Below are 15624 nucleotides of genomic sequence, written 5' to 3'. Positions count from 1 at the left end.
TAAACGATCAATAAAACAAAAGCCTCTGCCGGTAGCCATGCTCGCGGCTCTGTGAGGCTGTACTCTGGCACAGGTGCGCTATGAGCTAAATGCTAACATCAGCACGGTAAACTGCTCACTAGGACGATAAAAACATATTGATGCCACACAGGTCTAATCTTTACCATGTTCCTCGTCTCAGCTTGATGTGGTAACTCTTGCCAATTAGCGCGAAACACAAAGTGCATCTGAGGCTGATGGGAATGTTGATTAAAAATGTTGAGCTGATGATGGCACTAAATGGAAATTTAAAGGATCTGCAAAGGTATTACAATTTACCCTATGGGCATCAGTGTTTGCACCACATTTCAAGGCAAACCATCCAATAGTGTGAGACAATAAAAGGTGTGTTGGGGGGGGGGTTCCTATCAAGGCTCCTTTTAATTTATTTTTTCATCCTTTGCAGGTCACAGTGAATTATTGAACACATCACGAGGTACGTCTGAGGCAGAGAGCACAATAAGCATGAGCTTGTTCACTGGTTCACTGCGCATGTGTATTGTCACGTCTCCTGGAATTCCAAAGTTGGCGGGCAACGACGTAAAATCTCACATATTTTCATTGAGTTGCACACTTCACGAATTTAAATTCTGCGTTTAACTTGGTTATGGTTAGGGATGTGGTTAGGGTTTGTTGTCGTTCCACACTACATTTAATATCAAACGACACATTTTTTCAACCTATCACAACGAACAATATATTGTTTTTCAAAAACAAATATTCACTACAATCAATCAAGTAATCACTACATCTATCTCTCTTCTGTCCACCCTCCCGCCACATTTTAATATCTGCCACTGTCAGAGGAAAGGGAATACTCCGGAGCAGAAGGTGCCGATAATGCATTTTGTAACGCTGGTCACCAGCCGCCATTAAAAACGGCGAAAAAGAGTGTACAACTAATCAAGTTGCGATCTCTTATCTGGTTGTTGCCCACAGTCACAACCATAGCTTCATATCACACTAAGCTCTCTAATGCGATGGCTGGAAATGCTTTTTCTTTGACGAGACATCTGATGCCAGACAATAGTGATGATGGTGCTTGTTGCAGACGGTTTTTCCAAAACAAACTTGCTCAAATAAATCCTCACCCTTGGGAGAGCCATGCGTGGCTTGTAAAGAGACTCATACTCTGCAGTGATCCCAATCCAAACAATTGGCTAGTTGTGCGGTGATATTATGTCTGTTGTTTAATCGTAAGCAAGAGAAAAAAAATGTAAATGTCATTGGTCATCCTTCAGTTTTTTTCCCCCAGTATCTTGTGCTATATCAGTAACATGCTCTAAGACGGTTCTTTGAGAAAACTGTCACTTTAGAAAAAAACCTTTACTTAGTCTGATTCTGGCTGGTCCACAGTGGCAACATGACTCCTTCAGAAATTCTCCTTCTGAGGGAGGTTTCCACTCCGCAGCTGGTAGCTTGCTTTCCACAGAACTTGCCTGTGTAACATTGTCTATGTCAGACTGTGATTTTCCAAAAGATGATTGTAGGACACTGAACTCCACTGAATAGCCTAAACTTTATCCTTTGTCCTTAAAACTCATCCAGTTGGTTTCCAGCTGTGATGACCCGCAAAATTTGGCCTTTTCATTACTGCGAGCAAATCCCTGCAAACCAGGCACACTGGCACGTTAATAATAGTGATAATAATTGTTTGTCCATTACAAGTAAAAAAGCTATACTTTCCACATACTTTTATACTTTTTATACTACTTTTCTTGACAGTCATTTTGAATACAGAGGAGTAATAGAGAAGTATAATGCTGTAAACTGTGTTGTCGTTTTTTACAGTCAGTGAAAACCTGTTGCAGAAACATTCACAGTCAAAAACAATGAATAGACAAGCAATGGACCCGATTATTACTTAAAATCCTCCCAGAGAACTCGCACTGCTGCATTGCCCTGTTGTTTTCACAACATGAGTTTTCATGAAAACTTATTCAGCAATCCCAAAAGAATCTCATGAACTTTCAAGATGTAATCACCATGGCTGTGCTCTACTTTCCTCATTATGTGACCTCAATAGCTCATCAGAAAGGAAGAAAAAAACATTTTTCTTCTGGGGCTGCCACTCTAGCCTTCTGTCCATTTCCTTCAAAAGTCACTGCTCCTCTCAACATCTCAATCCCATCCCTTCACTCCAGAGTGATCCTCACATGGCCTGGCAAAGACACCAGAAGAAGAAGAAGAAGAAGAAGAAGAAGAGTCTGCTTATGGTTTAAACTGTTGAAAATTAGGTGCAGAGTCATGGGGGAGACGCAGCAGTCCCTCACTTAGCCTAAAAACAGAGAGAATCTGTTCTGTTCTATTACAAGTTAGCCTTTGTTTAAGAGCCGGAAAAAATGTGACCAGTGCATGCGATTGAGCTCATCAGCTGGAATAGATGGCCTTCGGGGTTAAAATCTCCCTCAGAAGCATTCCTGCACATGTTTGTGTATGAGACTGAAAGTTGAGGGAGGGAAGAAATGATCATGAGGAAATAGCTTTGTAATAATAAGGTGAAAAGGGGCGATATCAGGTTAAAGGTAAAATCGATAACCTCCTGTTTCATGAAAATACTTAGATTTTGGGCTTCAGATATAAAACAAAAGATGATATTACTGTATTACAACAATAATTTTCTCATTGTTATTGCCAATATTTTGCATGTATAATCACCATAGTAGTATCCCAGTATTACCCTATTGTGACCAAGATATTAAGCCCTTACAACATTCCTTTAATGAACTGTAATGCAATGGTTAACACGGGTTGGGTACTATTTTACATTTTTTGGATTCGGATACACGTACATGATCGTACTCAGGTCAATATCCGCTCAAATCTTTCCCCCTGACCTCAGTTCTTGGAATATGGCATAAACATTCCAACAACTTATGCCAAACTGTACAATGCATTATTGACTTTCGACATTACAAAGATATCCACACATTTCGGCCAGTGCTCTCAAAATCTGTGAGATGTGATCACAGACCAATGTTATCTTCTGAAATAATGAAATCCCCAGATCTAGTGCTATTAAGACCTTGAGCGAGTGAAGGCAAACAGCTTGGCTTCACATGACAAGGAAAGAAAATCCTCAGGTGGAAACGACGACCCTATCAGTGGCTTTGAGATGACCTGATCTGGTTTTGTGGTTGACAGGGAGCGTAAGAGTCATTACAACTGAATCATCTGTCCATCTCTCCTCTTCTCTTCGTCCAAGGTTGACTGAGGTGACCGGCAGTCTGTCTGAGCCCCCGAGCGTGTCCCTCATATCCTTCCCCTGGCAGACGCACTTCATTACTCTGGCTAAATAGACTTTCAAGAGACCCCATCAACCATCATTTACACAGCCCCGGCCCCATCACCCTTCACCAATGCCACCTCATCAGACATACGCACCCTGCCATTCACACATGCACTACATTACACGCCCATGTAGACACAGGTACAAACTGGACACACATACGTCTCGCCTTCCTCCTTTGCCTTCTTATCCCCAGCCGGCCCATCAGTCAACACACACACACACACACACACACTCAGACATCCTTGGGCTCTATTCCCCAGCCACATCATCAGGCCAGAGCAGACAGCTATTACAGTGCGCACTGCAATGCCCATTTCTCCTCCCATCTCTTTCCCTATCTGCCGGCTGGCTGGGTCCACAACAACCTATTGACCTGCGACGTAGCCTCACTGCCCCGTTAACCTGGATGTACTCTGTGTGCATTTATCAGAATGCCTGCTATCTCTCCACCCGCCAAACTCCATCCAACAACTCTTTATTCTCTTCATTTCACCTCTGCTAAGAAAGCTTTGACATTGCGTTTACCACCATGGGCCAACTGGCCGCTGAATGGTGTTACAATGTCAAGACTTTGCAAAGAAAAGCAAAAACTTGTCAGGATGAATCAAATGAATTCACTTAATCTGTTCACGCCAAAGAGCAATATAGGCACACCCAAATCAGACCTAACCCTTAGCTACACAGCAATTTTAATGCATAATAAGGCATCATCAGTCCAAAGATTATTTTTTAATTAAATCACTTATGGCAAATGACAACTCTGAATGTTAATGTTTCCAAGGTGAGGGAAAAAAACATTTTATATTACATTTTTGATCATGGACAACATGGTTCATTTATCTGAGGGTATGACTTGATAGAGAGTGAAGCGTTTCAAAATCAGTTGCTATTTTCATTCATGTCACCTTTAGTTTTTCTCAGGTCTTATTAAAGATGCTGTTCGCAGCACATTTTACAGTCTGATAACTCATGGACAGGCCGTACCAGAAAAGCCATCCAGGCTGAAATTACCTTCATCTGCACTTTTCTTATCTGCTCCTAGGAATGAAAAGGAATCAGGCACTTGTTTTGGTTTCCTAAGATGACCTCCAAATCACTGCGACTACAGTTACCAAAAATGTCACATATTTGTACCAAGCCTGTCTGACACTCCAAGAGATGGCATTCACTATCTTAAGGCTAACATTGTTTCGAGGCCAGATCATTGAATGCTTCCAGTACAGAAGGACATATATTGCTTTAATTATATGCTGATTTCAAAACTGGACTAGTTGAAAGTGATCACTTGAAATTATAAACCGACAGAATTATTACCCCACTTACTTTCCTCTCAGCTCAACAGAATGTCTTTTTACCTTTTAACTCATTCTTTTACAGTCCAGCTGAATCCAATGCTACCTGCCATGGCATATGTTAGCAACTAGCTAGTGAACATTGCTAAGCATTTAGCTGCTGAGGAGTCAGTCACTGTGATCAGGAATCAGAGAAGACCAAATGAAACTTAGAAGAACAGGCAATACTGGACCTATATCAAATAAATGGACATTTTTTAACTTTTCTAGTCTTATCTACTTATCTTATCGACCATCCAAGCACTTTACGTACAAGTCGCATTCACCCATTCACACATTCACACAAATTAATACATTTCTTCTATACACAGCACTTTTTGGAATACGAATCATTCATACAGGGCCGCAAATTTTAGGGTTAAGTGTCTTGCCCAGGGACAATTCAGCAATTCCAGTTCAAAGAGCGTTGGAGATTTTTTTTTTTTGTTCTATTGCGTAATATGGGATTATGAGAAAATATTTTCAAGACATCCTACTTAACATTTTGTAATGTTCCGTGTTCTAGTACATATTTTACATTCAAACCTAGATAGCCTCACCCAGTCTATTGCCTGGGCTTCACCTGGAATCATTGAGTCAAGGCCATTGCCAGCATCACGTCCATAAAACCTCAGCTGAAATGGATGAATGGAAAAAACAGCTTTGGGCAACGGAACTTAATTCTGATTCAAATAAATACATTTAAGATGAGGCATATCTTTACAACATTCAGAGACATGGGTATTAGGGGGTTTCAAAATGTATGTGTACATCCCTGTAACCGTCTGGGTAAATATGTAATATGTAAATGAAAGGTGTCCAAAGGTCAAACATTAAAGCTTTGAGATTTGGCTGTGCAAGGCTCACCTTTCTTTGTAACGGCCACAATAAAAAGTGATTTTTGTTTTGATTTGAAGACAATTTGCCAGGGGACAGCATAATCCATTCTGTATATGTAAAATGACAGCTCTGAATACAAAGAGAGGATATGTCCCTCCTCTGGGCTCTGTCATTCCTGGGCAAAAAACAAAAGATTTTCAGCCTGGATCACAATTACTCTGCTTTTTCACACACGCATGCATGCACACGCACACGCACACACACACACACACACATACATGCTCATGTACTCACAGGGCCTGTAACGTTTCACCCTCAGCCACCATCCCCTCTCATTCTATATTCTGGACAGGAAGTACTGAGTTGGTAACCTGGGGTGACGGAATCAGGCCTCTGACTCACGCCCTGACCTCAAGGCAGGAACAACCCAGTGGAGGACAGACCTCAGCCTCCAGCGCTAGGCTAATGCAACATGGCTGACAGAGACAAACAAGCTAACCACAGAGCCAGGATGACTATTATAAAAGAACAAACATCACTGAGAGCAATAGCTTCCAAAGCCAAGAAGGCGGCTTGGTAAAAGCTTGTTGGCTGCCAGAAGAAGAAAATCCGCCTGTGTGGATGCAGGGGAAAACAAATTGAATTTTTTTTTAGATTGTTAAAACACAAATCAAAACCAACAACCTGAAATATGAAAGTTTGCTACTTGAGTGCTGAACACATACGACAAAACCCTCACGAAGCATAGGTAAAAAAGGACACAAGGAAAATGAAATAAAAACTTTTATGGCTACCTTGTTCCAAGCTGTCGCATGAAAAGCTGAAAAACAGCATCAGTAAAAGCTGACCAGAATACACCTGACCAGCTGGAGACAACACAAAGAGTTTGGTCTGACGAAATAGAAATGCTTGAGCTGCTGACTCAACGCCTGGCATTCATTTCAGGGAGATGTGTCAGGCAGGGGGAGAGGTGCTGCTGGTGGCCCAGAGGTCTGCTGCGGGGTGGTGTAACAACAAAGCTCGTAACCTTTAGAGACCAACCTTATCTGACACCTTGTGTCTGCCCTCTCCCCGCCTCCCAACCCTGCACATGCAGGTGCAGAGATGCCAAGTGAAACACAAGGGTAGTTTTTATTTTCATTTTTTCCCCCTCTTCCAGTCCTGTCTTCTCAGAAGGAAAACACCTGGTCCCCAAAGAGGGGAGGGGTTGTCTCATGATAGCCACCCCTTTGAATATCTACCTTTTTGCCCAACGCTCTCATTTATTTTCCACCCTCCTCAAATTCAAGCATCCTCTTCCTCCCCCCTCCCTCCCTCCCTCCCTCCGCTCTCGTTCCGCTGTCTAGCTCTCAGCTGTCAGACTGAGAAATGGCAGGCGAGACAGGGGTCTTCTGCCTGGGGAGATGCGCAAAAGAGGACGGAGGCCTCCAGACGCGCATGTGCTGATACCCACGCATATAAATGTAATGTGTGTACCAGTCCGACCTGTGCACTTGTTGTGAAACAGCTCCATATTTTGACACTATATGCACATGGCGTGAGATTTCACCTCAAATCATTTTTTTGCAGTCAATCAACACTCTTTATTTATGGTGTATGCCCGCACCTCCTCCCCTGACTGTGGCATAGCATTTGCATATACAGTATATGAAAACATTGGGAAAGCAAATTTTTCTACAGGGATATTTTATGTTGATTGCAATCGAAACCGGATGATGGGGTTGAAAACAGAGTTTGTAATTGTGCTGCAGTGACGAGCTCCTTCCACAAATTGTCAGAAAACAAAAATCACATTACACTTGCGTTAAAAGTAGTAACCAATAATCGTAACCAATAAAAGTATTGGATGTCCGAAGCAAAAAGATTGCCTGGCTCTGTCCAAAGGTAAAATAAATATACGTTTCTGCACCTTGAAATTTTACTACTTAGCAATCTTTTTAGTTTAATTTATTCACATTTTATAAGGAGATACGTGCTGGGACTATTTACTGGCTGGTTGCAGATACGCCCTGGATTCTTACTGTCACAGTCGAGACTTTGAGCCTGGTCAATGGTCACCAAGAAGTTCCAGCATGTATGTCCCTGAACATAGGACAGAGCCTGGCTAGCTCATCTCCATGGCTCCCACTCTTTATGCTAAGCTAAGTGCCTGCTGACTTCCTCCTAAGAATTCCTTTTTTATCATCTAACTAGAATTGTTGAACTATCCCTGTCACAAAAAGGTATACTATATACACAATGTTGTAACATTGCTGTTGGTAATCTACACAGGAACTACCCATGACACTGCTGTTTCTGAAAGAGTGAAAGAGTGGGATTTAAGAGATCAAATGGGAATGTCTAATCAGCGAGCTCACAGCCCCCTTCATTATCAGTGTTATATGCTGACAAGATCAAAGAAAACATACACACTGAGTCTGAACTTTGTTCCTCCAACTTTTTTCAGACTTGATGTGTAGACAGATTTGAGTCGGTGTGTTAGCCTGCCTACGTACTTGTTACTCCATCATCAAAAACCGACCTGCGCTATTGATGATATGGCCTTATCACAACTGATGTAATCCAAAGCCCGAAATACATGCCTCACAGCTGATCAAAGTCTTGATGTGCACACCTAACGTCATATGCTGTTGCACCGAAGCTCTTTAAGATTTCAAAAAAGAACTGAAAGGCGAGAGTTATTTCATGCTCGTGTTCATTAGCCGTGAATTTGACTTTCATGTTGTTTCACATTTTGCCAATCACGTTAAGCACATTTGGGGCATGAGAGCAGTGCTCATCTTGAGCGCGACCTCTGATGATGTCATCAGCAACATCGTCAAATGGTTCTGTCTCAATATGAAGGAACACACAGTTGACACGGTAACAGCAAGTGTAGTTTACAGAGTACCTGTTTTCAGAAATTCTCGCCAACTGCTCATCCAAAAGATTTGATGGTAAACAATTCATTGGGTCCTCAGTAAAACACTTGCCAATTTGCAGTTGACCGGATGGACGGCTGTCACGAATATTGAAATATGGACAGACAGACACAGATTTCATGGTATTTGGATAGATGGTCACATGAAGTCACACCCATGAAAGCAAAATATTAAAGATACAACTATCCATATTCTGGAAATCAAACTAGCACTAGCACCCGCTCCGCTCCTTCCACCCTTCCTTTCTACCGTCTCCTTTACACCACAACTTGTCGATGTTTCAGCTGATGCAGGAATCGTGAGTTTGCTACTCTGTGAGTCAGTCACAGCAGATTCCAACGCTATCCTTCCTCTAACTCTCAGACAAACACTCAGCTTACCAGCCGCTGACCAATGTGCGTATCAACACAGCGGCATACATACATTATGTCTTACCGTCAAAGTATTTCTAGGAAAAGTTGTGTTTTGATCCATAAATCCAATTCCGTTAGCAAGAACAAAGACCGCTCGTCATTTCAAGATATTAATCCGCCTGTGTAGTCGAAGTAGGAGGGACCAGAAGTTACATATCAAATGGCATTGGGGAAAAATGGCGTCACATTGGGTTCAGCCCCTCACAGATAGCTAATGTCCCTGGGAGGGATTTTGATGCTGTCCGTCGATTCTACTGGCTCTGACGGTTCTATAGAAGTGTCAATCACTTTGCTTGACCAATGTCCTGCTGAGATACACGCCTTTGTACTTTACATTTAGTCTGTTAGAAGGTCTGACGTAAAGTAACTTTGCCCTGATTCACATTATCAGCATGTAATTTGGCACAGATTATGTTCAGATATTGTTCTATAGATTTGAAGAGGAATGGGCTTGATCTGCATTATTACATAAGACATATTCACTCTGAAAACATTTTTTTTTTCAAGCGGACATGCAATCTTTCATTTATGTTGTGTTCGATCTTCATTAACTCTGACTCAATAACCTCTATACTTGATTTGTCAACTCTGCTGAAAATTTCACAAGTGTTACCTTTATATAGATATACCAAGATTATTCATATAGACCTTGCAGTTGCAGAGATATACTCTTTTCATTTTGGGCACGTCATTTTTCGAGCAGGGACCTGCAAAAGGGGCCTGGAGCAGAGCAAACAATTACAAGCATCAGAGGGGTGATGCATACTACGCAGTGTATAATGGCCAATATAAATACACTATATATGCTCTATATACATCACAGTTTCATATGGTACAACATTTTTTTACAAAGAATAAAAGGTCTCAAACACAGTGTTTTGCATTAATGCTTCATTGCAGAGCTGTGTGCAGCGCTCTCCATCTCTCTCTCTCTCTCTCTCTCTTACACACACACACAAACACGTCAAGCCTCTGTCACAGTCAGACGGACCATCCACAGCAGCACCTCGAGAATTTCCAGGATTCACTCAACTAAGTCGATAAACTCAACTAAAGCATACTATGTGGATGTGTTGCCCCCCCGACTATCAGCTCCAAAAATTAATCATCTGGAGATACCCTCGAAAATAATATTCCCACCAAGTTTGGAAAAAAAGTCAATCTATGCTTTATTTTGTACACACACACACACACACACACATACACACACACACACGCACACACACACAAAGGGCTGGCGTGCATGGTTATAAAAATAATGTCACAAAGGAATCTCAGGCACTTAAAGGTAAAAACAGCAGGAAAGAGCGCTGCTGTACCAGCACTGTTGATGAAACGTTTAGTTCTCTCATAGTTTCTAACACAATCCATTAAATTTTTAATTGAGATTATTCTACTACTGTATTGTTTATTTCAGGAGAATTGTCTCAAACCCCAAAAAGTAAAAAGAAAATCATGCCCAGTTTAAAATCACATGCTTGTCATTGTACAGCAGTCATTCATAGAGGTACTGTATATTACAAAAAGTTGCAACATGTAAGTTAAGATAATGGAGTTAACATCAATTTGGCATTTTTGAACTAAATTACATTTTATAGGCTGAATGATTAATCAAACAAAAACTAAACAGTTTAATTGACAATGAAAACAATTAGACTTTAGAATACTTTGATGCACCACACCATATTTTTTTAGAAGCCTCTTCGAAGGCTACAGTGAAAATGATGTACAATCCTCCACTCATCTTTCAAGTTCTTGGAGGAATATACTCAAATACACACACACATGGACAGAGACACACGCACAAACTCTTTCCTCTTTCCCAAAGCCTCCCTCCTTTATCTAATCTGTGCTTTATTGAATATGGTAATTATAATGAAGGGCCTATCTTGCACTTGGTTTAATTTGTTTTTGTGCCTTTTTTCTGCTCTCTCGCTCGCTCCCTCTGTGTGTGTGTGTGTGTCTGCGTCTGTGCATGAGAGAGGCACAGCATGAGTGCTAATGAGTGTGTGTTTGCATATGACACAGCAGTCCCTGCTCTGACACACTGCGTTACAGTGGGACCTTTGTAATGGGGAAATAAGACATGGCTGCTGATGTCACTGGGGTTTAACTGTGGCTAGGGGGATGAAGATGCACACACATGCGCGCACACAGAGCGGGCAGGCAACCGGAGACATCAACAAAACTCTTCCAGGCCTGGGGGGGGGGGGGGGGTTTAGAGGATTAAACACATTATGTAACCTTGGAGACCCGCCGCTGGTTCGCTGAAACATCTTCACTCTTGGTGCTCCTGTGGGGTTGTTTGCTGTTTGTCCTCTCGTGTTTTGTCGATAAAACCAAAAATGCTTGATTATGCTTAAGAGGCTGAACCATGCAGCTCAAATTCTTCCACTCAGGTAAGGGAATAATTGATTTTACCCCTTTTTTTCCAGCAAGATCCATTAATAATGTCCATGTGAAATAGTTGAAACGTTAAAAATAAGAAGACAACCTGGATCCGCCCCTCTGTTCGCATTCAAGCCAACATTTAATTGGTTCTTTTTTGGCCAATTTTCCATCCTTCCAACAACTTTCGTCAAAATTAACTCTGTAGTTTTTGCCTAATCCTGCAAACAAACCAACAGTCAAGCAAACTGACAAGGGGGCTGAGCACAACCTCCTTGGCGGAGGTAATGAAAACATCTTCCCTTCAAAGAGGGAGCTCCATAAACTGCAAAGAGAGTAACCCTCTTGCCCAATTCCTAGTTGCTATATATTTTAATTGGCAATACAGTGAGCGGACACAGCGGGAGATAACAATAATAATAATAATAATAATACATTTCATTTATAGAGCACTTTTCATTGCTGAAAGCAATCGCAGAGTATTAATGGAGATGTATAGTTACAGTAATGGGGGAGTCTTTATATAATGACTTCATTTAACTGGGGTCTTGGGAGCATTGTTGGAAAGCAATGCATTTGAGTATCAGGCTGCTTCAACTCACTCCTTCAGCTCTGATGCTAGTAAGTGTTAATGAAAGCCCTCTCGATTTTCACAGCGTTTACTCCTACTGCAAGTCATACTCATTGGCTTTGACTATGAAACATCTGAATTGTGTAATTTGGTGTGCATGCACTTGAGTGTGTGTGTGTTCGTGCATGTGACGTACAAAGGGTCAAAGCCTTTCAGTATAAATACACAGGTTCTGTATTATGGATAGAATACTGCACAATGCACTCTCCGATGTCAACCATGCAGCTGAATATGTTAGTTTTTCTCATGCATCATGGTGGATGCCAGCCCATTAATAAATCAGAGATGTGTCTTCTGTATATGTCCATGACCGAGGTATGAAGAGTATTTTAACCTCTGTGTTTACAGTACCTGAACCTGCCAACGACAGGGTGCTTCCTGTTTCCTACTTTTGACTTTTGCAGCTGCATCACAGGTTATACACAGCGATGCAATGGGATGCAACACATTGGCAGGTGTATACTGTATATTCTCTACAAGCATCGTTGTGATGACCTTCCTCTGGTTCCTTTCTCTCTCTCTCTCTATCTCTCTCTCTCTCTTCCTCTCCCCCCACATTTCCTGTGTCACTTCACCAGGTCCTGCGGGCTTGTTTCCTCTTGTCTCCACATGTGGTGTCGTGGATGAAAGTGCCACAGGAGTGTCACACAAGGGGTTTCCAATTGTGACTAAAGGTGTCAGGTTTCAATTTCTCTCTCCACTGCTACTGTCTCACTCACCTATACATTTTCAGTTGAAATGCCTTGACCCACTATAAAAATATCACTCTTTACTTGCAAAGACCTTTGCAAAAGACAGATGTACTTTCTGCCGGACATAATCGGTAAGTAAACAAGACTTACTGTAAATGAATGTTTTGCTGAGCAAAGACCCTGTTTTGATTTCCTATAGCCATCTGTTAATGTTAAAATACTCGTCGGAAATAGGGGGAAAAAAAAATTCGAATTTTCTCCTCTCTTACCCTTATGTGAGCACTTTTCCGTCAAAGGGAGAAAGAGCACTGAGCCGCTAGGAGAACACGTGGAATTGCACATGATTACAGCAAAGGTGGAATGCAGTTCACAAAAGGGAATGACTGCAAATAAGAAAGCCGCATTGAGATATCTTGGATTATACTGAAAGAATCAAATGTCATTAAAATAAAAACATCTCCGGATTATAAAAGGATAGAATTTTGACATACTGTATTTCCTGATATATTGTGGCGAGATTTGGAGGAGCAACAGTGGAGGAGGTGCAGAGAGGTTGACAGAATAGTAATTATTACAGTAAATTTCCACTCACCCCACCTCTGTTCCTATCTGCCAGCCAGCCACACCCACCTCATTAGTTCATTTCCGTCACCTGGTGTCTCAGCTGCATCTCATCCACAATTAGACCCAGTATATAAGCCTCTCCAGTTCAAAGACTCTGTGTCAGATTGTTTCTTTGCATCGATGACAGACTTTCCAGCGCTTGGACTGATTTCCCGGCTTCGGCCCTGCTTCACCCCGACCTCCCTGCTTCGTCTGGATTGCTCCTGGGCGCCTGCTCTTCCGCCTGGTATACGCTACAAGTTGCCTTTAGCCTGTTTTCTCTGCCAACCTGCTGGTCTGCTGCAATAAAGGACATTGCCAACTCTTCGCGTGGTGTACTGCTCTTGGGTTCAACCCCCCCCCCCCCCCCCCACGAAGCTGCAGAGCCTGGGCGTTAGCATGATATGTAGCTTGTGTTGGTAGCATGTTGGTAGCAGCAGCCATGAAGTCTGACATCGGTAATATATTATCATGTAAAGTTGTTGTGTTTATGCGATATGCTGACTTAGTAGCTCTGTGTTTTAATTGTGTTTTCGTGTAGGTGAAAAGGGTTGAAATTGGCATCTAGCCGAGCGTCTCCCCATTCCGTACAGATGCCGTTGGGCTTCATAGCTTCATGTTTAGCATGTAGCATATGTGATTCCAAAAAGTCACTTTTTAATAGATTTTTGTTCTTCTTAGTCTGCTTATTCGTTGACAGTTAATCGGATAGTTATAATAAACACACTTTTTTAATCTGACCTCAGAGCTTTCAATTGATACTTTCAATTGGACTATCACGACTGTCTTATGTCGACATATCGGACATGTACAATTTTTGTGCGATATGCTGATTTAGTTGCTTGTTGTTTTTAATTGTGTTTCATATAGGTGTTAATGTTTGATATTGAGGTGTAGCCGAGTTTCTAACCGCTCTGTGAATATGCTGTATGGCTATATTGCTTCATGTTGAGAAAAATGATGAGTGATTTGAACCAATTGTGTCGAACCAAGGCCCGATTAGGTTCCTATGGAGCAGGTCAAGTTTAACTGTTGCACAAAACACTGGCTTCTATGAGACAATACATAGTTTTGTATCACAACAAGACTAAGCTAGCGAAGCCTCAGATATGAGGAATCTGTGCTGCTGCTAAAAACAATTAGCCCTTCCCCATTGAAATGTTGCTGGGGGAAGATTTCAGAGTCATGGCCACTTATATTCTTCTGCCTTGAAACTGTGCAATCAAAATGTTTTTCAGAGTGATGCATTCATGTTAATATTTAACACACTGGGCGGATTTCTATTATTAGTATTCCACTTAGAAAAGTCAATACATTTGCTAAGACAGTATTCTGTGCGTTAAAGTCAAGATTAAGTTAAAGTGATGTTTGAGGGAGAAAGATAAATATTACATTTGACTGTTGTATAGGTTATTCCTGTCAAATCAACATGTACTGTATAGGACTTTGGGGGACAAGGACATTTTGAGGTTCAAGAGGGGCACAAGGATCCAATTCAGGAGAGACTGATTTTAAAGAGAGACCAAGGTGCAAAACAATGAAAATGAGGACAGTACACAGGTAAAAGAGAGGAAGCTTAAAATTACTACATTTGTAAAATGTAAAAGCTCTATCTATTAATGCAATGTTGCAAGAGTAATGTTACTTGTTCATTAATTGTACTTGCACAAACAATTTAATGAAACAGCTCCAACAATTCTACATTCTACGTTTGACTGAAAGAATTTGGTAAAAATATAACCTTGATTAGGTTTTATCTCACCTTGGGCAGGGAGGATGCATAATTTTTGTCCTTGACCCACACGAGAGGCTAAAATTCAGAACTTCTCAGCCTCTGCTGTTTGAATTTTGCTTCACCTTTTATAACTATTTCTTGCAAATCTTCCTGTTCTAAAACAACAGTGCAACAGAAAACATTAAATAACATAAATCACTCGATAAGCCCAACTGCTTAACTTGGAGATTCAATATAATTCTGCATTTATAAACACTTCAACTTTGACGGTTGACTTTATTAGAACCTGTAAATACAACCTGAAAATGAGCTGATCAGCAAAAGATGCTACATAACGATCAAATGTATCTGACACTAAGAAATAACAAGGTGCAGTGCACTATCTTCTGATGTTTGCAAGTGTACTGGGTCCCGACATAAAACAACTGACCTGATCATCTTAAACCTGGCTTAAACTGTCAATCCATGTAAATGTATTGCTGATTGCAAATTACTGAAATGTGACATTATGGTTTAACTTGAAAAATCTCATCACTCTGATGGTTCGCGTTGAACTGCAAAACAACAGATTCCACTCATGTTTATGGATTGGTGTTTCACTGACAATAAGTCATTGTACAGAAGCCAGGAGTTTCAATTTTGGACTTTTAATTAGCAACAGCTAATACAAAGTCAATCACTTCAACGAGTTAGAATGTTTTCTACATTTCTCTTTGCGAATTTAGGCCAAGGACACAAA

This window comes from Scophthalmus maximus, chromosome 8, assembly GCF_022379125.1.
Source record: "Scophthalmus maximus strain ysfricsl-2021 chromosome 8, ASM2237912v1, whole genome shotgun sequence".
In the NCBI taxonomy this organism is placed as follows: Eukaryota; Metazoa; Chordata; class Actinopteri; order Pleuronectiformes; family Scophthalmidae; genus Scophthalmus; species Scophthalmus maximus.
Note: the sequence above shows the minus strand (reverse complement) of the source record.